Here is a 23,668-nt window from a genome sequence, read left to right on the forward strand (position 1 = left end):
AGCAATAAGTGCATACTACCACACCTAGGGAAGAATAAAACTGGTTGTTTATATGGGTACTATGAATATTTATTCTTGGATGCACTGAACACTTGAGTATAGATCGTAATATGTGTGCTTGCTATATAAATATTCATTGGGCAGCTTCTGTGTGGCAGGAAAAGGAAAATGATAGCTTCATTTAATTATGCTTTTAATTAACTTATTATTCACACTTATTTTTGCTCCTTTGTTAAAATATAATCAAGAAGTATAATACATTGATTTGGTAGTTTAATGTTAAATCAAGAAAAAATTTTCTTCACTAGAAATGAACGTGTGGAATGTAATAAAAATTTGTCAGGGATCAATAGCATTTTGTAGAGCACAGTCATGTTTTAAAAACAATGAGAAAAAAGACAGAATCCTATAAAATTCTGATAAGCAACAGGCTCTACTGATTCTAGAATTTTGTCAATTACTGTCATTTTGCAAAATCCTTCCTGGGAAGATTGACTGATTAGAAGTGAAACCTTGGTTCTTTCTTGGATCAAGACACAGAGCAGAAGCTGCTATGGCTGCTGTGACAGGTGATCATTTTCAGGTTAAGGATGATGACTGTTCATCTAAACCCACTGGGACCTATCAGTAACTTTCAACACTCTGACTGTATGATGCTGATGTTCCTCTTAAATGTTCTGGCTAATGTAAAGGAGCCAGCTTTCTCCAGGGTAAATGCAGCCTGTCTAACACACTGTAGCTGAAGACATTGCCATGCGTGCTCTGAATTAATACTGACTGTAGAGAACGTCTCGAGATCTGGTGGTGTCAAAATTTTTTCTTTAACTATTTTTTCTCTGGAGTTATTCCCGTCCTTCTAACAGGTACTGGAAAGCCAAAAGCAATGGACCTCCATCATGATACTCTCTTAATCACTAGTCTAGCAGAGGTGCCTTAATACCCATGTTTCCACAATAATCTGTTCCAGACAATCTAGGCTTTTTTCTGTCATGTGCCTCAACATTATTCCAGCCTCTACCTATTACCCAGTTTCAAAGCTACATTCACATTTTTAGATATTTGTTACCGCAGCACCCTGCATTCACTACCATAATCCATATAGGTCAGGATTACACCAGAAAAATAGAACAGGTCAGATATGATAGAGAGATAATGAGATATATAGACATAGATATTGATATAGATATAGATAGATAGAGATTTATTTGTTTTCTTCCCTCTGTTATCCCCTTATCATCTAACATAAGATGTGTTAGTAAATGTTAACTTTATATAACAGCATTTAATTTGTGGGATATCAAGAAAAATGAACATCACCTAAGGATTTTGCATCCTTTTCTGGGGAAAGGGTTAGCATATTTTCAGTTGTATATAGGATGGATGTATCATCTTAGCTAGAAGCATAACTTTTTTACTGTCTTTATTTGGAGATTAAATATGGCTTAAGGAGATGTGTATGGGTACCAAGTACACACAGGTTGATTGTATCAGCTTAGCTATGTTATAGATCAGTTATTCAGTCAAAATACTAATAGGTGCTGCTGTGAAAATATTTTGTAGATGTGATTAACATCTACAATCGGTTGACTTTAAGTAAAAGAAATTTTTCTTGATAATCTGGGTGGGCCTGATCTGATCAGCTGAAAAGAATTAAAAGCAGAACCGAAATTTCTCTGAGTAAAAGAAATTCTACTTGCAGACTGCATCATCAGCTTATGTTCAAGAACTTCCATCCCGCCCTACCTGATGGCCTGGCCTGCCCTACGGATTTTGGACTTGCCTAGCCAGTCCCCATGCTGATGTAAATCAGTAGCTTGCACAAATCTCTTTATATACACATTCACACATATACATACATACACCCATATACATATACAGACATACACCCATATACATATATACAGGCATACACATACACATATACATATGTATCCGGACCGTTTTTCCCTCTGGTAGAACCCTGACTGATTTTATGATTTCCTTTCTTTCTGGTCCAAGGAATTCAGTTTATATTCCTTCCTCACCACTAGCTGCTCTCTGAGGCTCTTCTGTTGTCCTCCTCCTCCCTTTATACCTCCCATCTAGGTTTAAGAGTTTTAGCACAACCCAATTAAACAAAGCAAACAGAGGAGAACAAATGTAACCAACATGGAGACTTTACAAACATTCCCAGAAGGTTGCAAAATCTTAACTGTCATGGTCTCAAGGTCCTTGTCTCACAGTCCCTGGCTCTGGCTGACAAAGAATAGGATTCTTTGGGGCTTTTGTTTCTTAGAGAGGGGTCCGCTAAACCCGTCTGTTACTCTTCCCTTCTTTAAATCCTTTTTCTCTAATTGGAAGATTCAGTGGAGTCAGAGTAATGGAATCCGCTTTGTCTTATGTAGCCAGACCGCTGCCCTGCTAGGGGCTGGCTTGGTCCCGGAGTGTTTTCTGCATCCTTATTTGACAGGAAGTATTATTTGGATTTTAAATTATAACAACTTTCATACTGCTAGTAAGTATGATTTTATTCCAGCCTAATATGATTTTTTTTAAAAATAGAGATTCAAAGCATGACTGTTTATAATACCAAAACTCATCATCACTGATTACATTTCTAATGGTTCATTTATTTAGAATGACTAAAAGAAAATTTTCAAAATGAGCTCTGCTGGCACCATGAATGCTAAGGCAGTAGGCTGTTTAAAACAACCCCAGAGAGGATGGTCAAAATATGCTTTATTCCTTATTTCTGTATCAAGAAAGATAATTTTATTACAAAGAAATGGATACAGAAAGACTTTGTTAAAAAGAAATGCAGCACTATTCTTCCTTCTCATGACATATTCGCCATATGAGTCGCAAAACTTTTACAGACAAATTTTGTATTATAGCACTTTAGACCGATGGGAATTAATGTGTTCAGATTTTGTCTTCATAGACCCAATCAAGTTCAACAAGCAAAGCAATGCACAATAAACTGGTGAACCCTAGGGTTTTGTGATGTAGACAAAATTGGATGTCAGCAAAATGTGAATATTTTTGATCCAACTTTTCTGTGTTAACTATGAAAATGAACTGTATATCTGTGATGATTGCCCATGATCCTCTGCATGTTAGCTGTGGAGTCACGGAAGTGTATGCTGGGCTATGGAAGGAAAGGAGACACAGCAGGATGAAAAAAAAATGCAATTTGTTGTTTTTAAGTCTCATGAACATCCCTAAATCCCTTCTCTCATCTCCTTCTAACAGCTGTCTTCAAAATTGGAGAAAATATGTGTCTGGGAGAAAATGAAGGCCAGGGTTTTCAAATGTTCCTCTGGGAACTGAAACAGAGTTCCTTTATGTGGATCATTTATTCTTTAGGTTTAAAACTGGATATATTGCTCAGGACCATGGAACTTGATGGGTAACTGGATTTTGCTGTTATGATAAGGCTACTAATCAGTATCTTTCACATTAAAAAAAATTGAACAGATGTTTGTTTTATGATTTTAATGATGAGCATATGTGAACAGAGTTCATTATAATAATAAAAATAATAGTGTATCTATGTATTCATTCATCATATATTTATAGCTTACTAGTTTCCTGACCTTGAGAAAATCATGTAAGTTCTGAATCTCAGTTTTCTGATTTATAAAATAAAGACAATAATAAAATATGTAACTCAAGTGATTATTTGGAATTCAGTAGAGTGCCTGGCATGTCATTGGCACTTTTAGCTCACGGTACTGTTATTATTTTGGTAGATTTTGTTATTATAGTTCATCTTCATGTGCCTGGCAATCTACCAGGCATAGGACATGGAGAGAATACATCAGCTATGTCCCTTTTAAGACACTCTTTGCCTAATGGGGAAAAAGACATATAAACAAACCTCTGTGCTTCATTATTACAACTGCAGAAATTAAAGCCCTGTGTATAGAGTGTAATGGCAACCTGGAGGAGAGAATATCAACTTTTCTTGGGATTATCAGGAAAGGTTCAGAAAGAGAGCTGACTTTTGAACTGAACCTTGAAGGATGAGAAGGAAACTTAAAAGATCAGAAGATGAGAGATATGCAAGAGGGGGCTGTTGCATGGGGAATATGTGAAGGTTGGTTGGGAAATGTTATGTCATGGTATTATTTACTTCATTACTTATTTATTCTCTGTTTTTCCCCTTAGAATTTGATTTCCATTAGAAAAAGGATTTAGCTTACTTTATTTTCTTCTGTATCTCCAATACCTACCACAGTTTGCAAAACATGGTACAAATATATATTGGTTGAATGAATAAATTAATCATGTATCTATTAATTACCCAATTTATTTGCCTCATAAGAAGCATTGTCTTTCCTATGTGCCTCTGTGCCACTTTGTTAGTGACTTGCAAACTCTATTTGTATGTGTGTACCCCTTATCCTCCTCACAGGTGAGAAACTCTGTATGGAAAGTGATCATGGCACACAGCAGAGATGCGTAAATGTTTGTAGAGTTTAAATGATGAAATGTAAAATACTCAGATCAGATTATTTCCTATTTTGTTGTGTAACCTGTAGACAGTATATGCCAGAAATAGGGTAGAGAAAAAAGTGCAGACAGCAAGTTCTCCCTACCTCACAATTGTGCGTCTGGAGGCTCTGTTGCTATCACCTGCTCACAGAGAAGGGAAGGCTGCACGTAAAAGGTATTTTATATCATGTGTGGCTACAACCAAGCATGCAAGTATCTTAAGGTAGTGGTTATTAGCTATCTATGTCTTTGTCTATAGAATGACTAAGTCAAAAGTTTTGTTCAAACAATTTTAATAGACATTTAAAAATATTTTTATTGAGAATACCCACACATGTAGAATCCAACCATATTATATAATCAATGACTCACAATATCATCACACAGTTGTGTATTTTTCACCATGATTTCTTTAGAAAATTTGCATCATTCCAGAAAAAGAAATAAAAAGAAGAAAAAAACCTCATACATCATATCCCATACTCCTTACCTCTCCCTCTCATTGACCCATAGTACTTCAATCTACCCAACTTTTACCCTTTATCTCTCCCTATTATTTATTTATTTTTATCCTTAATATTTTTTTTACTCATCTGTCCAAACCCTGGATAAAAGGAGCATTAGACACAAGGTTTTCATGAGCACACAGTTGCATTGTAAAAGCTATGTAGTTATATACTCTTCAAGAATCAAGGCTACTGGAACACAGTTCAATAGTTTCAGGTACTTCCCTCCAGCCACTCCAATACACCATAAGCTATATAATACATAAGCATAAGCTCCAGGATAACCTCTTCACTCTGAAATCTCTCAGCTACTGAGACTTTACTTTGTCTCATTTCTCTCTTCCCCCCATTTTGGTCAAGAAGGCTTTTCCCAATCTCATGAGGCTGGATTCATCCCCCAGTCAGGTCCCACATTGTCAAGGAGATTTACACTCCTGGGAGTCATGTCCTAAGTACATTGTCCATATGAATGAGGCATGATACTATCTGTCTTTTTGTATCTGCCATTTCATTTAACATACTGTCCTTAAGGTTCATTCCCCTAGTTGCATGCCTCACAGCTTCATTCCTTCTTGCAGCCAAGTAATAGTCCATTGGATGTATACACCACCATTCCCCCTTCCATTCCTCAGTCACTGTACCCTTAGGCTACCTCGACCCATTGTGAATCATGAACACTGCCTCCATAAACACCAGCAAGCGAATGTTCATTGTGTCCCCACATTTGGTTCTTCCAGCTATACACCTAGCAATGGGATTGCAAGTTTACATGGCAACCCCACCCCTAGCCTCCTATGGAACCACCACACTGCCCTCTGAAGGGGTTGTACCTCTCAGCTTCCCTACCAAAAGTGAATAGGTGCATCTCTTTCTCCACATTTTCTCTAGCACTTGTTTCTCTTTGCTCAATTTTAACCAATTTTATTCCCACATCATACAATCCAACCTAAGTAAATAGACATGCCTTCATCTAATCTATATGAAGGCATTTCTTTTTCTTCTACACAGAATTCATACCCCTTCCCCATGCCCCCTGCTTGTTGACGTTCAGTTTTGGTATAAATGCCTTAGACACAGACATGCTTTTTTTTTTTGCATGGGTAGGCACCGGGAAACAAACCCGGATCTCCAGTATAGCAGGAGAGAACTCTGCCTGCTGAGCCACCGTGGCCCGCCCTAGACACAGACATTTAAATGTCCCAAACCCCCGCATTTTTGTGGCAAAACTCTTTACATAAGCAAAACATATGACTCTAGTAGGCCCTGGGGAAATGATTTATGGGGGTCAAAACTAATACATCCAATGGCCATCAACTTCTTTTATAGGGAGCTATCCTTGGAATTCTTCTCATATCATCCTCCCTTTTCTATCCTTGAGTTGTGGTATGGCAGTTATAAAAATCTGTGATCCTTGCTCTCTAAAACATATAACCAGCTAGAGAAGAAACTTTAAATAAGAAGATTAAAACATAAGGAAGAATATGAAGTAATAACAGATGAATGGTATAAACAATCAACTCCAGTCATAAGCAAACATAAGCCTAAACCTGAGCTTCCACATAATCAGGGATGTAATGATCTGTTTATCTAATGATCATCACTTCTCAGCCTCTAAAGATTATTTTTAGGTCCAGGAGGGCAGAAATCCTCTAAATCCCATGCACTGTTATATACCAGAACCTAGTCCAGTGCCTAGCAAACAGTAAGTGTACATCAAATATTTGTGAAGTGAATGACTGCATCCTTCCCTTTCCAGTGAAAGTGTTTTGGTGTCTTATCAACACATCATGATACTTTTGTAGACCCTAATAAAGTAAGTCTTTGTACAAGAGTTATTTTGATATTCATAGTCTCCTATTCTCATATGTGCTTGTTTATGTGTGTGTGTGTTTGTGCATAACGTGGGAGATGCATTACAAAAAATGGAATGTGGTGGAAAAAGTGCTGGATTTATAATCAGTTAGAGTCCCTGTTCAAGTATTCCCAAGTGTATGACATGCCACACAATGGGTTGGCTTAAACTATAAGCATTTATTAGCTCATGGTTCTAGTAGCCAAAATTCCTAAATCAAGCCCTTGGCAAGGCCATGCTTTCTTCTCACAATTTGTAGTGTTCTGGTCCTGGCTTGCCACAATTCTTGGGGTTCCTTGGCTTGCATCTCTCTGCCTCTGAGCACATGGCAATCACTCTCTCCTTTATACTGTTCAGGTTTTTGCTGGATTCTGGCTGCTTCCAAATTTCCTCTCTTAAAAGGCCTTCAGTCATGTGGATTAAGGCCCATCCTCATTCAATTTGGCCACAGCTAAATAAGATCTTAGATGATCCTATTCACAAATGAGTCCACACCTCAAGTGATAATACATCTTCAAAGGCTCTTATGTACAAATGAGTTCTTACCCACAGGAACACTAAGAATTAAGACTTAGAATGTGTCTTTCTAGCACACTCCCTTACCATCTCTGAAAGCTATCACATAGAAGCAATACCACTCCTGCTGTCCTCCTAAAACTACTGTACATGAGAGTGTTTGCAAATTACTCAGGGATATAACAAATATAAGTGACTTAATCCAAGCCTCGTTTCAGGTCTGGTGGAAATGCTGTGCTCCAGAAGCTATTTGGTAAGCCTTCTTGATCACCGACAGATCTGCAGTCCTTACCAGTGATACTATCACACCACTCGCAAAGGAAATGCTCTCTGTCACAGGTTCAGTTCCCACAGGAGGCAGATAACATCACAAGGCTGGTGAGCCCTGGCTATGCACAAGAATGACAATGAATTTTCAGATTTGTATTCGTATTTTTGACATTTTTAACTCTCTGGTACTTTTTTGCATATATTGCTTAGTAAGAAGGCCTCAAAGAGAGGTAATCAGCACTGCTCTGCTGAAGAAATTCCTGGAAATGTATACCAAACTCTGAGGTAGACAGGCAAAGCCAGTCTATGCTTTTGCCTTATATGTTGGTTGTGCGTGGTTTCAACAGCTTTACAAGGAATGTAAATCCAGGGGTGACGTGACAGCCATGGGCAGACCCCCATATCACACCATACATTTGACTTAAAGTTCAAATACAAACACCTGTCAGAGAGCAAGTAGTTAGGCATTATCAATCATATGTATGTATGCTCTTGTCCTACAAAGGAAAAGCTGTAGTGAAGGGCAGAAAGTAAACCGATTGCCAGGAAATGGAAGGGGAGTAAATGGTTTGAAGCAGCTCCTTGCCTGCAGAAGGATCACAAAAAGACAATCCTGGGGGCACTAGGAGATAAAAGTCTGTTAAAAGCGGAAATTGTGTTAAATCCAATTATTGTGTTCACTATGTAGATGAATTCATTATCAATTACAATCTTAGTTAAAACTTTTTGAGAGCCCTTTGAATGTGACATTTTCAATTTCTAAAAATAGAGTAGGGATTTAAGTTGTATTACAAACTTGAATAGCTAATTTCTTTCAACACAGTGACTTGGATGGTCAAAATTTCTTCCTGCCAAAACAAGGAGGACTCCAGATTGATTTCTATTCCTTAATGAAATATTCTTCTCTTTTTGTGCGGTCTGCCTTGAAGAAATGACAGTTAGTGGCTGCCTAGGTGAAAAAGGCATTGGATGTCTTCCAAGTACCTTTGGCAGTATCTTCATATTGGAGAATGAAGAATCTGACCAGGATCCTCTCTATGTTAAGGAGAGAAAACCTAACTAACTGATTCTGAAGGATATGCCCGAATAGAGTCAAATTTTATTTAACATTCCTCTTATTGCGCTGTTTGACAGATATTCAATCTTCGCTAAATTGAAGTCTTGGGGGATTTACAAGGCACTTTGGAACTGTATCAGGAATACACTAGGAAAAACATTTTATCTACCAATTAATTGTATTTGAGTATGCAAAGTTAGAATCCTGAAAGTTCCTCCCTCTGGGGAATGAGAGAGTGCTGGAATGTTTTGGGAGGTACTCACTATGCCCACCAAAATGAGAACCCGAGAGGGATTGCATCAGCTGGGGATCATAGGGAAAAACAGCAGAATCCAATTATGCTAGTTTACACAGTAAAGGAATTTATTAAAGGATATTAAGCAGTTCCAGACTCTGTGGGAGGTCCAGAGAATGGGCCTTGATGGCTATGGAACTAGGAACAATGCCCAAACCACACGCTGAAGTTAATCCAGCAGAGACCCTCCTCCTGCTGCTACTTAGCAGATACCACAATTTACTTCACTGCTCCTTGTCACTTGATGCAAAGATTCCATCATCACCATCCCTGCAAGCCAGATGCCTTTCCAAGCAATGGACTCCCCTCAGTACCTGCTTCTTCATGTCCACTTCTTTTTATATGGAAGCTTCATGCTGATATAGCTGACTGCTTGGCACACTTGCTTCAAGAAAGACTGGGAAGAAGTTTCTGATTTTTACTCTCGGAAGAAGGGACACCATAAGGGAAATATTCCAAACAATAGGAGTTTTAGTTTTAGTTTTCCAGCTGCTAAAACAAATATCATACCGTCGGTTGGTTTTATAACAGGAATTTATTGGCTCACTGTATCAGACGCTAGAAATCTTGCTTCTTCCCAGGGTCATTATCTTCTGGCTAGCCAGCAATCTCTGAGGTTCCTCAGCTTTTCTGTCACATGGCAGTGCACATCACGGGATCCTCTCCTTTTTCACCTAGGTTCTATTGACTGGCAACTTCTGGCTGTTCCCCATGGCTTCTCTCTCTCTCTCTCTGTCTTCTCTCTGTCTGGATTTCATTCTCCTTATAAAGAATGTGCTATCTCAACATAGGCACTTAGAAGGGGGTGGCTCTGAAGAGGCAGCTCTGGCAATAGATACAACTATGGCTTCAAGTTTTCCTCAACAATCTCTTCCTATTAAAAGTTTTCAGCCAGACCATGGAAGCCAACTCAGGGGCAGATGAAATGTTGAGTTCTCAATCTATTAAAGGTAGAGCAAAAGAGGCCAGTAAATTAAAGACCAGTTTGTTTATAGATATTAAAAAATATATATTTTGATATAATTTTTGCTTATGGTTATGTGCAAAAGGAACTGATCCAAAGCCTACTCAAATTTTTAAGGAATTACATTCCCTAAGAAATTTAAGAACCTACAAGAAGCTTGCAATTTTTCTAACCCTAAGGCAAAACTCTGGCTTCAAACCTGTACCGTCATGGTGGGATTGCAAAAATTATCCAGATTCTAAGAAGAATATATTTTCAAATGTAGTAACTATGAAGGATAAAGACAAGGAGAGCTTCTGGAACAACAAAGCCAGGGACTACAAGGACAATTTTCGTTTGTGTGCATTGTAATGACATACCATATGGGTTAACCAAGGAACTTAATCCAGTGACAATACAGATATTTCACCATTCTTGGTGGTACGATTTGGTGGTTGCTGTAGATCAGTGACTGCTATGAATTTCCCATGCTTTCATCCAAAGGGAGTTTGTCAACACATTTGTGCTATTCATTCTACCATTTTATTTTGGGATAGGGGAAAGAAAAATAAATTTCCTTTTGTGTTTCAGTAACTAGAGCATGTGGGGTACATCAAGACCTGATGGCGAGATCTGCACATCAACTTTGGAATATTAACTCCTTCTTCAATGGAGACAATTCCAAAATTGCATGATGTACTATCCTCTTCATCAGGTTCTAATGTGATGTTTCCTCATGTTGAGATTTAATGTGCAGGATGAAGGGATTTGAACTTCAGGGAGGAGCAAGGGTCAGTAGTAGAACTGGGCTGAATTTTTGAACCCTTTCTAAAACCAGCTGAAGTCTATTTTCACTCCATTGTATATGCTAGAACATTTTGAAAACTGTTTATGAAGAGATATTTTCATGAGTCTATGATTTTCAAAAAAAAAAGAACAATAATCTGGATTCAAGCTGAACCAGACTCAGTTAGGCCACAGCTTAAGTGAATAACATCTTCAAAGGTCCTGTTTACAAATAAATGGGTTCACACCCACAGGACCAGGGGTTTGTACCTGAACCTGACTTTTATGGGGGACATGATTCAATCCCCAACAGGAAGAGTATTCAAAAGAGGCATGGCAAAAGTGCACAACAGATAGTGTTTGAAAAGCCAAGTATTCACTTGTAATTTCTTGCTCAGTCAATACAGGATTTCAGCCACCAAAAAGATAACTCCAGAGAACGTCTAGAGGAGCCTCATACATGCTGGACCGTTACCACAAGAGGGTAACAATGAGCTTCATGGCAACCCTAGACCATTACCACAAGGGATAAAGTTGGACACAATGTGCCTCAACTCACCTGATATTATATTCTGTTAAAAGACCAAAACTTTTAAAAAAAAGTGATCTGAATACTCCCCAAAGTCTCATAGCACTTTTGGTGAAACATATCTTTCAGTTTTTAATTACATTCACCTCTAGATCTTCATCACTGGCCTTGGATATGAATCCCAAGAGGGATGGGCCTGTGTAAAATCTGAGTGACTGTAGGCTGTCCTTATAATAGTTCTGCCCCATCCCCATTACCATGGAGCTTTACTAGTTGATCAATCTGATTCCTTTTTTCCTTAGGATGCATTTTTACCAAAAAGTGCCTGCGCTCCACCTGCAAATAGAATTCTGGATGTCATGCTCTCAAATTTGCCAAAATTACAAGGATACTTTATTTTATTTTGTTTACTGAATATGCCAACAGGCAAACACAAACATTCTTACCATATGATCATTCCATTCTACATACATAATCAGTAATTCACAATATCATCACATAGTTATATATTCATCATGATAATTTCTTAGAACATTTACATCAATTCAGAAAAAGAAATAAAAAGAAAACAAAAAAAATACATGCATACCCTTTACCTTGCCCTTTCATTGATCACTATCATTTCAATCTACTAAATTTAATTTAACCTTCGTTCTCCTGTTATTTATTTTTAATTCATATGTTTTACTTGTCTGTCAAAAGGTAGATTAAAGGAGCATCAGACACAAGGTTTACCTAATCACACAGTCACATTGCGAAAGCTATATCATTATACAATCGTCTTCAAGAAACATGGCTACTGGAACACAGCTCTACATTTTCAGGCACTTCCCTCCAGCCTCTCTGTTACACCTTAACTAAAAAGGTGATATCTATTTAATGCATAGGAATAACCTCCAGGATAACGTCTCAGCTCTGTTTGGAATCTCTCAGCCATTGACACTTTATTTTGTCTCATTTCTCTCTTCCCCCATTTGGTCGAGAAGGTTTTCTCAATCCCTTGGTGCTGAGTCCCAGCTCATTCTAGGATTTCTGTCCCATGTTGCCAGGAAGGTCCACACTCCTGGGAGTCATGTCCCACGTAGAGAGAAGGAGGGCAGTGAGTTTGCTTGTTGTGTTGGCTGAGAGAGAGAGGCCACATCTGATCAACAAAAGAGGTTCTCTTGGGGGTGACTCTTAGGCCTAATTTTAAGTAGGCTTAGTGTATCCTTTGCAGGGTTAAGTTTCATATGAACAAACCCCAGGATGGGGGCTCTGCCTATTGCTTTGCTTGTCCCCATTGTTTGTGAGAATATCAAGAATTCTCCACTTGGGGAAGTTGAATTTTCCCCCTTTCTCACCATTCCCCCAAGGGATCTTTGCAAATATTTTTTAATTCACTGTTCAAATCTCTCTGGGATTTATCAGGGCATCACTCTGGACAAACCTACAAAATCTCATGCCCTACTCAAGGTTCCATGTACTTATGGTGTTCAGTTATGCTATCCACATAAGTTATATTAGGAAATGCACTAGTCAAAATATAATTTTTGTACCAAATAAACATTTTTGCTTTAGTCTTACACATAAATTAAAGTTTTAAAATATTAATTACCATCTATTTTCAACACCCTGCATTACTGTCATTCCTTTGTTCTTCTTCATGCAAAAACATTTTTAAATTTGTACATTTAGTCATTATCATTATACACTCTAGGCATTCCTAGATTACACCATCTCAGTCTTTATTGTATATCTTTCCTTCTGATCATTTGTACCCCCAGGCCTCCTCCCTCTATCATTCTCACATTCAGCTTCATTCAGTGTTCTAACATTATTGTATTACAGTTAAGTAGTATTGTGCTATCCATTTCTGAATTGTTGCAACCTGTCCCATTGCACAATCTGTATCCCTTTAGTTCCAATTACCCAATATCTACCCTATTTCCATCTCCTGATGACCTCTGTTCTTAACTGAAATTCTCCAAGTTCATTCATTAATGTTAGTTCATATCTGTGAAACCATACAGTATTTGTCCTTTTGCTTCTGGCTAATCTCACTCAGCATAATGTCCTTAAGGTCCATCCATGCTATTACATACTTCATAACTTTATTCTGTCTTACAGCTGCATAATATTCCATTGTATGTATATACCACAGCTTGTTTAGCCACTTGTCTATTGATGGACATTTGGGCTGTTTCCATCTCTTTGTGATTGTAAATAATGCTGCTATAAACATGTGTGTGCAAATGTCCATTTGTGTCTTTGCCCTCATGTCCTCTGAGTAGATACCTAGCAATGGTATTGTCAGGTCATATGGCAATTCTATACTTACCTTCCTAAGGAACTGCCAAACTGCCTTCCACAGCAGTGTACCATTTGACATTCCCACCAACAGTGGGTAGGTGTGCCTCTTTCTCCACATCCTCTCCAGCACTTGGTTTTCTGTTTTTTTGATAATGGCCATTCTGGTGGGTGTGAGATGATATCTCATTGTGGTTTTGATTTGCATTTCCCTAATAGCCAGGGAAGTTAAGCATCTTTTCATGTGTCTTTTGGCCATTTATATTTCCTCTTCTGAGAAATGTCTGTTCAAGTCTTTTGCCCATTTTGTAATTGGGTTGTTTGTCTTTTTTTTTTTCACATGGGCAGGCACTGGGAAATGAACCTGGGTCTCCAGTATGGCAGACAAGAATTCTGCCTGCTGAGCTACCATTGCCTGCCTGTGTCTGCCTTTTTGTTGTTGTGTTGAACAATCTCTTTATATATTCTGGATACTAGACCTTTATGTGATATATCGTTTCCAAATATTTTCTCCCATTGTGTAGGCTGTCTTTTTCCTTTTTTGATGAAGTTCTTTGATGCATGAAAGTGTTTAATTTTGAGGAGTTCCCATTACTTTCTTTCTTTCTTTGGGTGTAAGGTCTAGGAAACCGCCCCCTATTATAAGATTTATAAGATATTTTCCTACATTTTCTTCTAACAGTTTTATGGTCTTGGATCTAATGTTTAGGTCTTGATCCATTTTGAGTTAATTTTTGTATAGGGTGTGAGATATGGATCCTCTTTCAGTCTTTTGCATGTGGATATCCAGTTCTCTAGGTACCATTTATTGAAAAGACTGTTCTGTCCCAGGTAAGTTGGCTTGACTGCCTTATCAAAAATCAATTGTCCATAGATGACAGGGTCTATATCTGAACACTCTATTTGATTCCATTGGTCAGTATATCTATCTTTATGGCGGTAACATGCTGTTTTGACCATTGTAGCTACATAATACTCTACAAGGATATTTTTAATCCCTCCTTAGACACTTGTATGCTCTCTCAGCTTTTGTCTTTCTGAAGAGTCTTTAACTTCATTTTTGAAAGAAATGTTTGCTAGCACTAGAATTCTAGACTGATATTTTATTCCTCTCAGTAATTTAAAGATGTCATTCCATTTCTTCTGGCTTGTATTGGTTTGATGAGAAGTCTGCTATTTTTCTTATCTTTGCTCATCTGTGTATAATGTGTCTATTTTTCTTTGGAAGTGTTTTAAGATTTTCTTTCATCGCTAGTTCTTATTAATTTGATTGTGATGTACCAGGATGTGTTTTTTCATATTTATTTTTTTGTGAAATACTTTGGGCTTCGTTCAAAAATTTAGATGTAATTAAGATATTTTCAGACATATGAAAACTGGTAGAATTTATTGCCTAGGAGATCTGCACTAAATTGTTGGGCTGGCAAATATTTAATAACCAATCTACCAGGAACCTGAGTCCATATTTGTAGCATTATCTAAGTACCATCGTGTAAATACTCTCACTATAGCCAATTTCAACTATAAAGCTGACATCTCTGTATGCAGAGTAAGGAAGAGATCCATACAATTGGCTCTTGTTAGCCTATTGAGCTGCTTCTAGCACACCACTGCAAGTATAAAAACTATTAAAAGGAAGTACTTTGAGTAGAATAAAGAAATGAAAAGCATTAGAAATGGAAACAATGTGGGTTAACATAAAATATTTCTTTTCTAATTAAAATTTTTAATTTAAAAGACTAGCTAAAGCAAAAATATTGACCACGCATATTGTAAATCTAGAGCAACCACTAAAAAGTAACGACAAACTCTTTGTTGGTGAGAAAATGGAATTGTATATAAATTACTTAATCACATCAAACTGCCCCCCCAAAAAATAAGCAGAAAGAGAGGAAAAAGAAACAAAATAGGTAGGCAAATAGAACATTTAAGGCCAATCATAGTGATAGTTACATTTAAAGTATATAGTCTAATTATTTCAGTTTCCAAAGGAGAGATTGTTGAATCACATTAAAAGGAAGGGCCAACGATATGTTGTTTACAAGAAACTCATTTTACATATAAATATCCTAACAGTTTAAGAAGCATGATAACTTTTTTCAAACTAATAATTACTCAATTCATATCCCCTACAAAGAGTTTAGCTAGACAGTGAGTTGAAGGGACAGAAAGAGTTTTAACATGAGATCCTCAAATTGAACAACAGATTGATTATTTGCCAATGAAGAATGAAAAAAATTTATAAAGAGTTCTGCTTTTGGAATCAGAACATCTGGGTAGGGATTTCCAGTTCTACCTTTTATTAGCTGGGACTCAGTTTTGTTATTTGTAAAACAGTGTGTTCTCTGAGGAGATGGATAAGCCATCTATCAGAATTACTTGGTGAACTTTCAAAACATTTGTGAGACTACCTCACAACTGTCCCACAGTTTAATATATGTTCAGATTAAGTGAGGAGGTTACAGGTAATTTTTGCATGCATGTTTTTAAAAAGCTCCCCAGTGATTCCAATGAATACCTCCCCAGTGTAACTGCCAGCTGAAAATCTCTGAACTAAATCATCTCTGGTTCTTTCCACTTTAGACATTTTATGATTCTCTATTTTGAGCATAATTGATATTTTGGTGTTCTTCAAATTATGTCAAATGGGCAGCAGAAAGAAGGCCCAGGGTTGGTGCCTTGGCATGTAGCTATTTCCTTTCAGTTGATTGATTAGAAACGGTATTCTGCAACTCTGTTGCTACAGAACAGCAGATTGTTGATCTACCTACATGTATTTCATTTCAGAGTGAATGCATAGATTCAATAAGGAATAGACTGTAGATACAGATATTTAGCATCTAGGCATTTCAGTCTACCATTGCAAACTGCCTAGGCATTTTTTCAATCCTACTCTGGCCTAGGGTGGCTGGCATTGATCTGTTTGAAAAATCAATGAATTCTGTGCTTCAGAAAAGAGGACTAAATTAACTTTACCTGTCCATGAACCTGGAAAGTAGGTCAGTGCCTGGCATTCCAATAACTGTTGCTGGTTCTACAGTAAGCCCAGTGGCAGATACTATTGAACAACAACCCAGAGCCCTTGGGTCAGAGGGAATGAGGCCTTCAGATTTCAAGATTGGCTGATTCTGGCTGGGCCTTCCAAATGGACAAAAGGACCTCCCCATTCAACCTTCCTCAAGGTTATAGCAAATAATTCTCTGCAAGAGCATATGGTTTGTTTTAGTTTTAATATGCCAAAGATGTTTCCTTTAATTATTTTCTTTTTACTTTTTAAAATCATTTTCCCCTGAGAGCACTTGAGGACTCTGTGTTATTTCATTTCTGACATGTCGTATTTAAAAAGACTGGTAGAATTAAATCTTGGCAGAAAAAGAGGGGTCTAATTAAGCAAGAGTGGGTCATGTTCTAATTTTCCGTTCTGAGTCAGAATGAAAGTCTTTTTAATTGTGGGCTTAAGTTAAGGGACTAAAAAAATTATTTTGAACAATTATGAGCTTCACTCTTATCACACACACAGGTCAAAAGAGAGACTTGGACAAATCTTATTGAGAGAAGCTATTGATGATTTCAGAAGGAAGGAGATGGTAAAGAGAATGACGAGTTGTGATATAGCTCTGTTTTTACTTATTCCATATCCATTTACACTGGTATGTAATGGTAACACCTGTGGTTTTAGGTAGAGACCTAGACTAATAGACTGAACCAAGACTGGTCCTTGTTGCAAGAAGGAAGTCAGTGAAATATTTTTCTCCTTACTTCAACTCTTAGTTCCCCTTTTCATTATCCTCACTCCCAATGTCTTCCCTTACATTCTTTCTTCTCCCCAAAGAGAAGGGGCCTGTCTTGCTCTCAGCTACCTGCCAAGAAGGCCAACTCACAGCACAATGCCAGGAGGCCCTATTCAGAGACCCCATTGGCAATGGTGCCTGGAGTTGGGCAACATTCACTGGAAGAACAAAACTCTAGGACCCTCACTATGGGACGAGTTTCAGGAAACTTGGAAGGAGCAGGAGAGATATTTGAACTGGTAGCTTTCTAGGGTTTTAGTGTCATTGCATTTGTAAATGATGGTGGCCCATAAGGTCCTAGCAGTTATCTTTACAGCATGACCTCACTGCAGCATAATTTAGTACATTTTCTAGAAAATGTGATGATGAAGGATAAGCATTTGTTACCATGGTCTTGTGCTGTTTGCAAAGTGCTCTGGCATGTATTATACTTTTTGGGGCTCTTGATATCATAATGGGACTGGAAAAATCAGACACTGTTATACCCAGCATAGCAAATAGGAAACTAAATCAGAGTGACTAAACTACATTCCTAATATTCAAAAGTCAATAACTGAGTTTGACTAGAATTCAAGTGCTCTAGTTCATAATCCATGTTGCACCAAACCTTTGTGTGTGTGTGTGTGTGTGTGTGTGTGTGTGTAAGGTATGTGTATTATTAATTCTATCCACCCCTGTTACAGTACAGAGTTTTATTTTTGGAGCAGGATGATTTAAGGCTATGAAAAAGAAATAAAAGTAAACATATAAAAACAGAACCTGAGGCAAACGCTTTCATGCTAATACTTTACTGGGATTGCAACCTCAGGAAATTAAGAGTAAAAGAAAGAATGAAGTGAGGCATAGAGGGGTGGAAAGTTTAGTGAATGCTGAAATACACCACCCCAATCTCATTTAAGGAATTACGGACCTATTCCCCCGACTGCTGGAACTGCTGCTGGGAGATAATCCTCAGCTGCTTTCTTCAGAAACCGCCTTGGTTGAAGAGATATGCCTCATCTAGTAAAAGCCTGTCTTCAGAATAGATCACAACCAATCTACAACACAAAGATCTGTCCCCCTTTCCCTAGTTAGAGACAAATTTGAAGAGCCATCTCAATTCTAGAATATTCCCCGGGTCAAGCTGAGGCTTATTTATTTACTTATTTGCTTATTTATATATTTATTTGGGAAGTTGTGGGTTTACAGAAAAATCAAGTATAAAATATATGGTTATCTTAGCACCCTTTTATTAACATCTTGCATTAATGTGGTACATCTGTTACATTTGATGAAACACATTTTTATGATTGTACTATTAACTATAGTCTAATTTAACTTAGGGTTCACTGCATTGTGCAGTTTCATAGATTTTGTTTTAAAGTTTATTCTTGGAACATATATACAACTTAAAATTTCCCTCTTAACCACATTCAGATGAAAAAGTTAGTGTTGTTAATTACGTTCACAATGTTATGCTACAATGACCACCATCAATTTCCAAATTTTTCCAGCATCCCAAATAGAAACTCTGTACATTTTGAGACTTACCTCCCTATTCCTACCCCAACCCTGCCTCCTCCTCATAATCTATATTTTAGATTCTTACTTTATGAGTTTGCTTTTCCAGACTGTTTCATAGCAGTGAGTTCATACAGTATTTTTCCTTTTTGTCTGGATTATTTCACTCAAGGAGGTATTTTTAACATTCATCCATGTTATCACATGTATAAGAACTTCATTCTTTTTTTACAGCTGAATAATGTTCCGTTATATATATGTGTGTGTGTGTATATACACATTTTGTTTATCCATTCATTAGTTGATGGACACTTGGGTTGCTTCCATCTTTGGGCAATTGTGAATAATGCTACTATGAACACTATGAATAGCTGATTGAGTTTCGCTTTCAATTCTTTGGGTTATACCTAGAAGTGAGATTGCCAGGTCATGTGGTACCTTTATAGTTATATTTCTGAGGAACTGCCAGACTGTCCTCCACAGAGACTGCACCATTTTACATTACCACCAACAATGAATAAGTGATGCTATTTCTCCACATCCTCTCCAAACACTTGCAATTTTCATTTTTTTTAGAATAGCAGTCATTTTAGTGGGTATAATATGGTATCTTATTGTGGTTTTGGTTTAGATTTTCCCATGACATTGAGTGCTTTTTGGCCATTTGTATAACTTCTTTGGAGAAATGTCTAATCAAGTCTTTTACCCATTTTTAAAATTTGGTTGTCTGTTTTTTTATGCTGAGTTGTGTTTCTTTGTCTATTATGGATATTAAACCCTTACCAGATATGTACCTTCCAAATATTTTCTCCCATTGTGTAGGTTACTTTCATGATAAAGTCCTTTGAGGCAGAAAATTTTGATGCAGTCCCTTTTGCCTACTTTTTCTTTCATTGCTGTGCTTTGGGTGTAAAGTCTAAGAAACCATTGTCTATCAAAAGTCCTGAAGATACTTCCCTGTGTTTACTTCTAGCTGTTCAAGTTCTCATATTTAGGTCTCTGATCATTTTGAGTTGATTTTTATATACAGTGTGAGGTAGGAGTCCACCTTTATTCTTTTGCATATGGAGATAATTTTCCAGCAACATATGTTGAAGAGACTATTCTTTCCCCACTGACTGGACTTTTCTCTCTTGTCAAAAATCAGTGGACTATACTCCAGTACCTTAGGGCAGCTAGACGTAAAAATCTAAAGTGTTGAATTGTAATCCATACAAAACTCTAAAATCTGTTCTACAACTAATTGTTGCACTGTCCTTTGGAATTTATTGCTTTTTTGTATATATGTCATTTTTCACAAAAAAGAAAAAAAAGTCAATTGTGATGATGAAAAAAATATTTATTCCTTCTAGTCTCCAATGTTCTGGAGCAGCTAGAAGGAAAAATCTGAGATGATGGTATGGTACCCAATGACAAACTCTGTGATCTGTCCTGTAACTACTTGCTGAAGAGTGCTTTGAAAACTATTGCTTTTTTCTTTCTTTGCTTTGTACATGTTATATTATACAATAAAAAAGTAAAACAAATCAGTTGACTATAAATGTGAAGGCTGATTTCTGAACTCTCAATTCACTTCCTTTGGTCTGTGAATGCTTGGCCCAAAACCTAAAGCACCTTGACCTTGTGCCATTACCATGCTATGTTAATTATCGTGGTATTGTAATAAGTATTAAGTGTAGGAAATGTGAGTCCTCCAACTTCATTCATCTTTTTCAAGATGACTTTGGCTATTTATAGCTCTTACCCTTCATATAAATTTGATGATTGACTTTTCCATTATTGCAAAGAAGGTTGTAATTTTTATTGGGATTGTGTTGAATATGTAAATTGTTTTGGGTAGATTTGGTATCTTAAAATGTTTTGTCTTTTAATCCATGAACATGGAATTTCCTTCCATTTATTTAGGACTTGTTTAATTTATTTTAGCACTGTTTTAGCATTTTCTGTGTACAAGTCCTTTATATCCTGGGTTAGATTTAGTCCTAGATATTTTATTCTTTTATTTGCTATAGTAAAAGCAATTTTTTTCTCGATTTCTTTTTCTGATTGTTCATTGCTGGTGTATAGAAATACTGCTGATTTTGGGGTGTTGATCTGGTACCCTGCCATGGAATTGCACAACACAAAGAGAGAACCCTATGTTAAGCCATGGGCTATAGTGAACAGTACAATTTTAAAGAGATATTGATATTAAAGAGAGAAGAAACAGATTAGTGATAGTAATAATAATAAATTTAGGATTGTGTAGTGCTTTATAGTAAGAAATGTGAAAATACGCAATTTTAGAGTAGGAATTTTGAGCCATTTCGCTCTAGTCTCCCAACAGCATTCAACTTATTCTCTCTTTCCACAAAGGGGAAAATTTGAATACTGGGAGAAACTGGATTTTTTCCAGACCACAGGAAAGCTGGGAATAAACCATAGGAGTCCAGATTTTGAAAGACAATGGAGACTTAGACATAATCTAACTGCCTCATTTTACAAATTAGGAAATAGATCTAGAGAGGAAAAATGAGTTGTGTCAGCTTTTGATTTGAAAGGAAATGATTAGGAAAGATGTGATTATAGTCATGTTAAAATTAAGCTGTGTCCTCAATAAAACTCTATCTCTTAGGAAAGGAAAGGGATGGGTGGCAACTTACATTTACTGAATAACCTATTATGTTCCATGGACTTCACATTCCTTATTTCCTTTAATTAACTGACTAATCTTTACAATAATACTATGAGATAGAAATAATTGAATCTATTAATTAAGAAGTATAGTAGCTTGGACAGGCCAGACTGATAAGTAGTTCTTGGGATCAAATCCTGACTTCTGATCTCAATATCATAACCATTCCCAATTCCTTACTGACTTCAGAAGCTAAAGAGTTAAAGAATATTGAAGCCAAGAACAAAGAAATCATATTTTAATTTTATTTTAATATGCTGCTTCCACTCCCTTTCTACTTCGAGTTAAAAACATCAAAGATAAAAGAACAATGGTTTGCCCCAAGTTAATAAAAGCTTTACTTTTTGTTTGAATCAACAAAATGTTGACATAAATATGAGCAGAAACATCCAGGAAAGACAAATTTCTAAATTTCTTCACCAAGAATAGGAACACAAATGGGGAGGGGTGGCAGACTCACTGGAATACTGACTCAGTGCAAACACAGGAAATGCAGTTGCTTCAGGGAACTGGAGCAACTCCTGGTGAGCATTCGGAGTGCTTTGCCTGTAGTGGTTTAGATTAATAAGCTTATTTTGGCCATTTGCACTGTCTATAGGGAGCCTGGATGCGATTGTTCCAGCACAATCATAACTCAGGTACTGCAGTGAACTCTCACGCATTACTTTGAAAAAAAGGAAGTGCTTCCCTTAGCCCAACTATCTGATCACTGGGAATATTTAATTTTTATCTTGACTAAATCATTGACTTCTCTCTTGCTTCATCTTTTTCCTTCCTCCCTGCCCTGTCTGTCTGTCTGTCTCTCTCTCACACACACATGCTTACTATATATTAAGCACAGTTCTAGGTGCTTTGCATCTGTCAGCTTAATTAATCCTCATAAATGCACTGAGATAGTTTGAGAAGACTGGTACTTTTAAAAGAGTTAAATAAATATCCTCATCACATAATAAGTAAGTTTTGGGGCCAGGATTTGAACCTAAGTGGCCTGGTCTGCCCATGCCCACAACCACAATGCTATCCAGTTATTGGTTAAAATGATAAATTTCACATGTTTTTTACTTCCCAGTCTTAGGTAACCATGTACTTATTTGTTCACAAAGGTTGCTAAAAATGCTTGGCCCAAAACCCAAAGCAACTTGACCAGTGTTTAGCTGATTTGAAAGTCTGAAAGACAGGTGCAGTGAAATAGTTAGTCTCTGGCAGCACTACTTATTTTGGACTACTCAGGGTGACACTTGTGGTTGACTTTGAATCTCCATTTTATTGACCCTACTTTTCATCTACAGCCGTCCAAAACGCCATGCTTGAGCTACATCCAATGCCTTGCTTCAGTTTCCTGCCTCACGTGCTTTCTCTTTTGTTTCTATTGGCCATATGCCTGTCTTACCGTTCTGTATTTTGGAAACATGTTCTCATTCTTGTAGCCTGTTGGAGATTGAATCATGTCCCCCACAAAAGACATGCTCTGGTCCCAACCCCTGGTCCTGTGGATATGAATCTATTTGTAAATAAGACCTTTGAAGATGTGATTAGTTAAGGTGTGCCCAAAGTGAATGAGTGAGCCTTCACCATTATGACTGAAGTCCCTGTAAGCAAAGGAAGTTGGACACAAAAGAGAAGGCACAGGGAGCAGCCAGAATCCGGAAGGCAATGGAACCCTGAAGAGAAAGCAGAAAACGCTGCCCTGTTCGTTGCCATGGGATGAAAAAACCAAGGAATCCAAAGATTGCTGCCCAGCTAGAAGATATTGACCTGGGAGGCAACAAGCTGCCTAGCCTCTGAGACTGAGCCAATAAATTCCTGTTATTAAGCTAACTCAGTGTAAGATTTGTTTTAGCATCCAGGAAATGAATCCATAGCCCTGCTATTCTAGCCCTTAAGTGTTAACATTATATTGAATTACTTATGTATCCTTTACCCCCTCTAAACTGAACATTCTTTGAGGGATATAACAATGTTTTATTCTTCTATGTGTCATTTCCCATAAGACTTAATATATTGAAGACATTAAGTGAAGCTTACAAATATTTTACCAATAAAAATTTTAATGTGGGGAAAACCCTTTTAAATATTCTTGATATTAACAATGTTAATAATTTTTTTTAAGAAAGAGTTGTCCTAAGCTAAATTCCTAAACCTGTTGATTGTCAACAAAGAAGGCAAATAAATATGTAAATATAATAG

The 23,668-nt window shown here is 37.2% G+C and overlaps 1 pseudogene; it reads right to left on the reverse strand.

The window, feature by feature from the left end:
* Window positions 1-22,143, reverse strand: part of LOC143679380 (transportin-1-like) — a 36,249-nt pseudogene extending 14,106 nt beyond the window's left edge.
* Window positions 22,144-23,668: the final 1,525 nt, after the last annotated feature.

This window comes from Tamandua tetradactyla, chromosome 1 (assembly GCF_023851605.1).
Source record: "Tamandua tetradactyla isolate mTamTet1 chromosome 1, mTamTet1.pri, whole genome shotgun sequence".
Taxonomy (NCBI): Eukaryota; Metazoa; Chordata; class Mammalia; order Pilosa; family Myrmecophagidae; genus Tamandua; species Tamandua tetradactyla.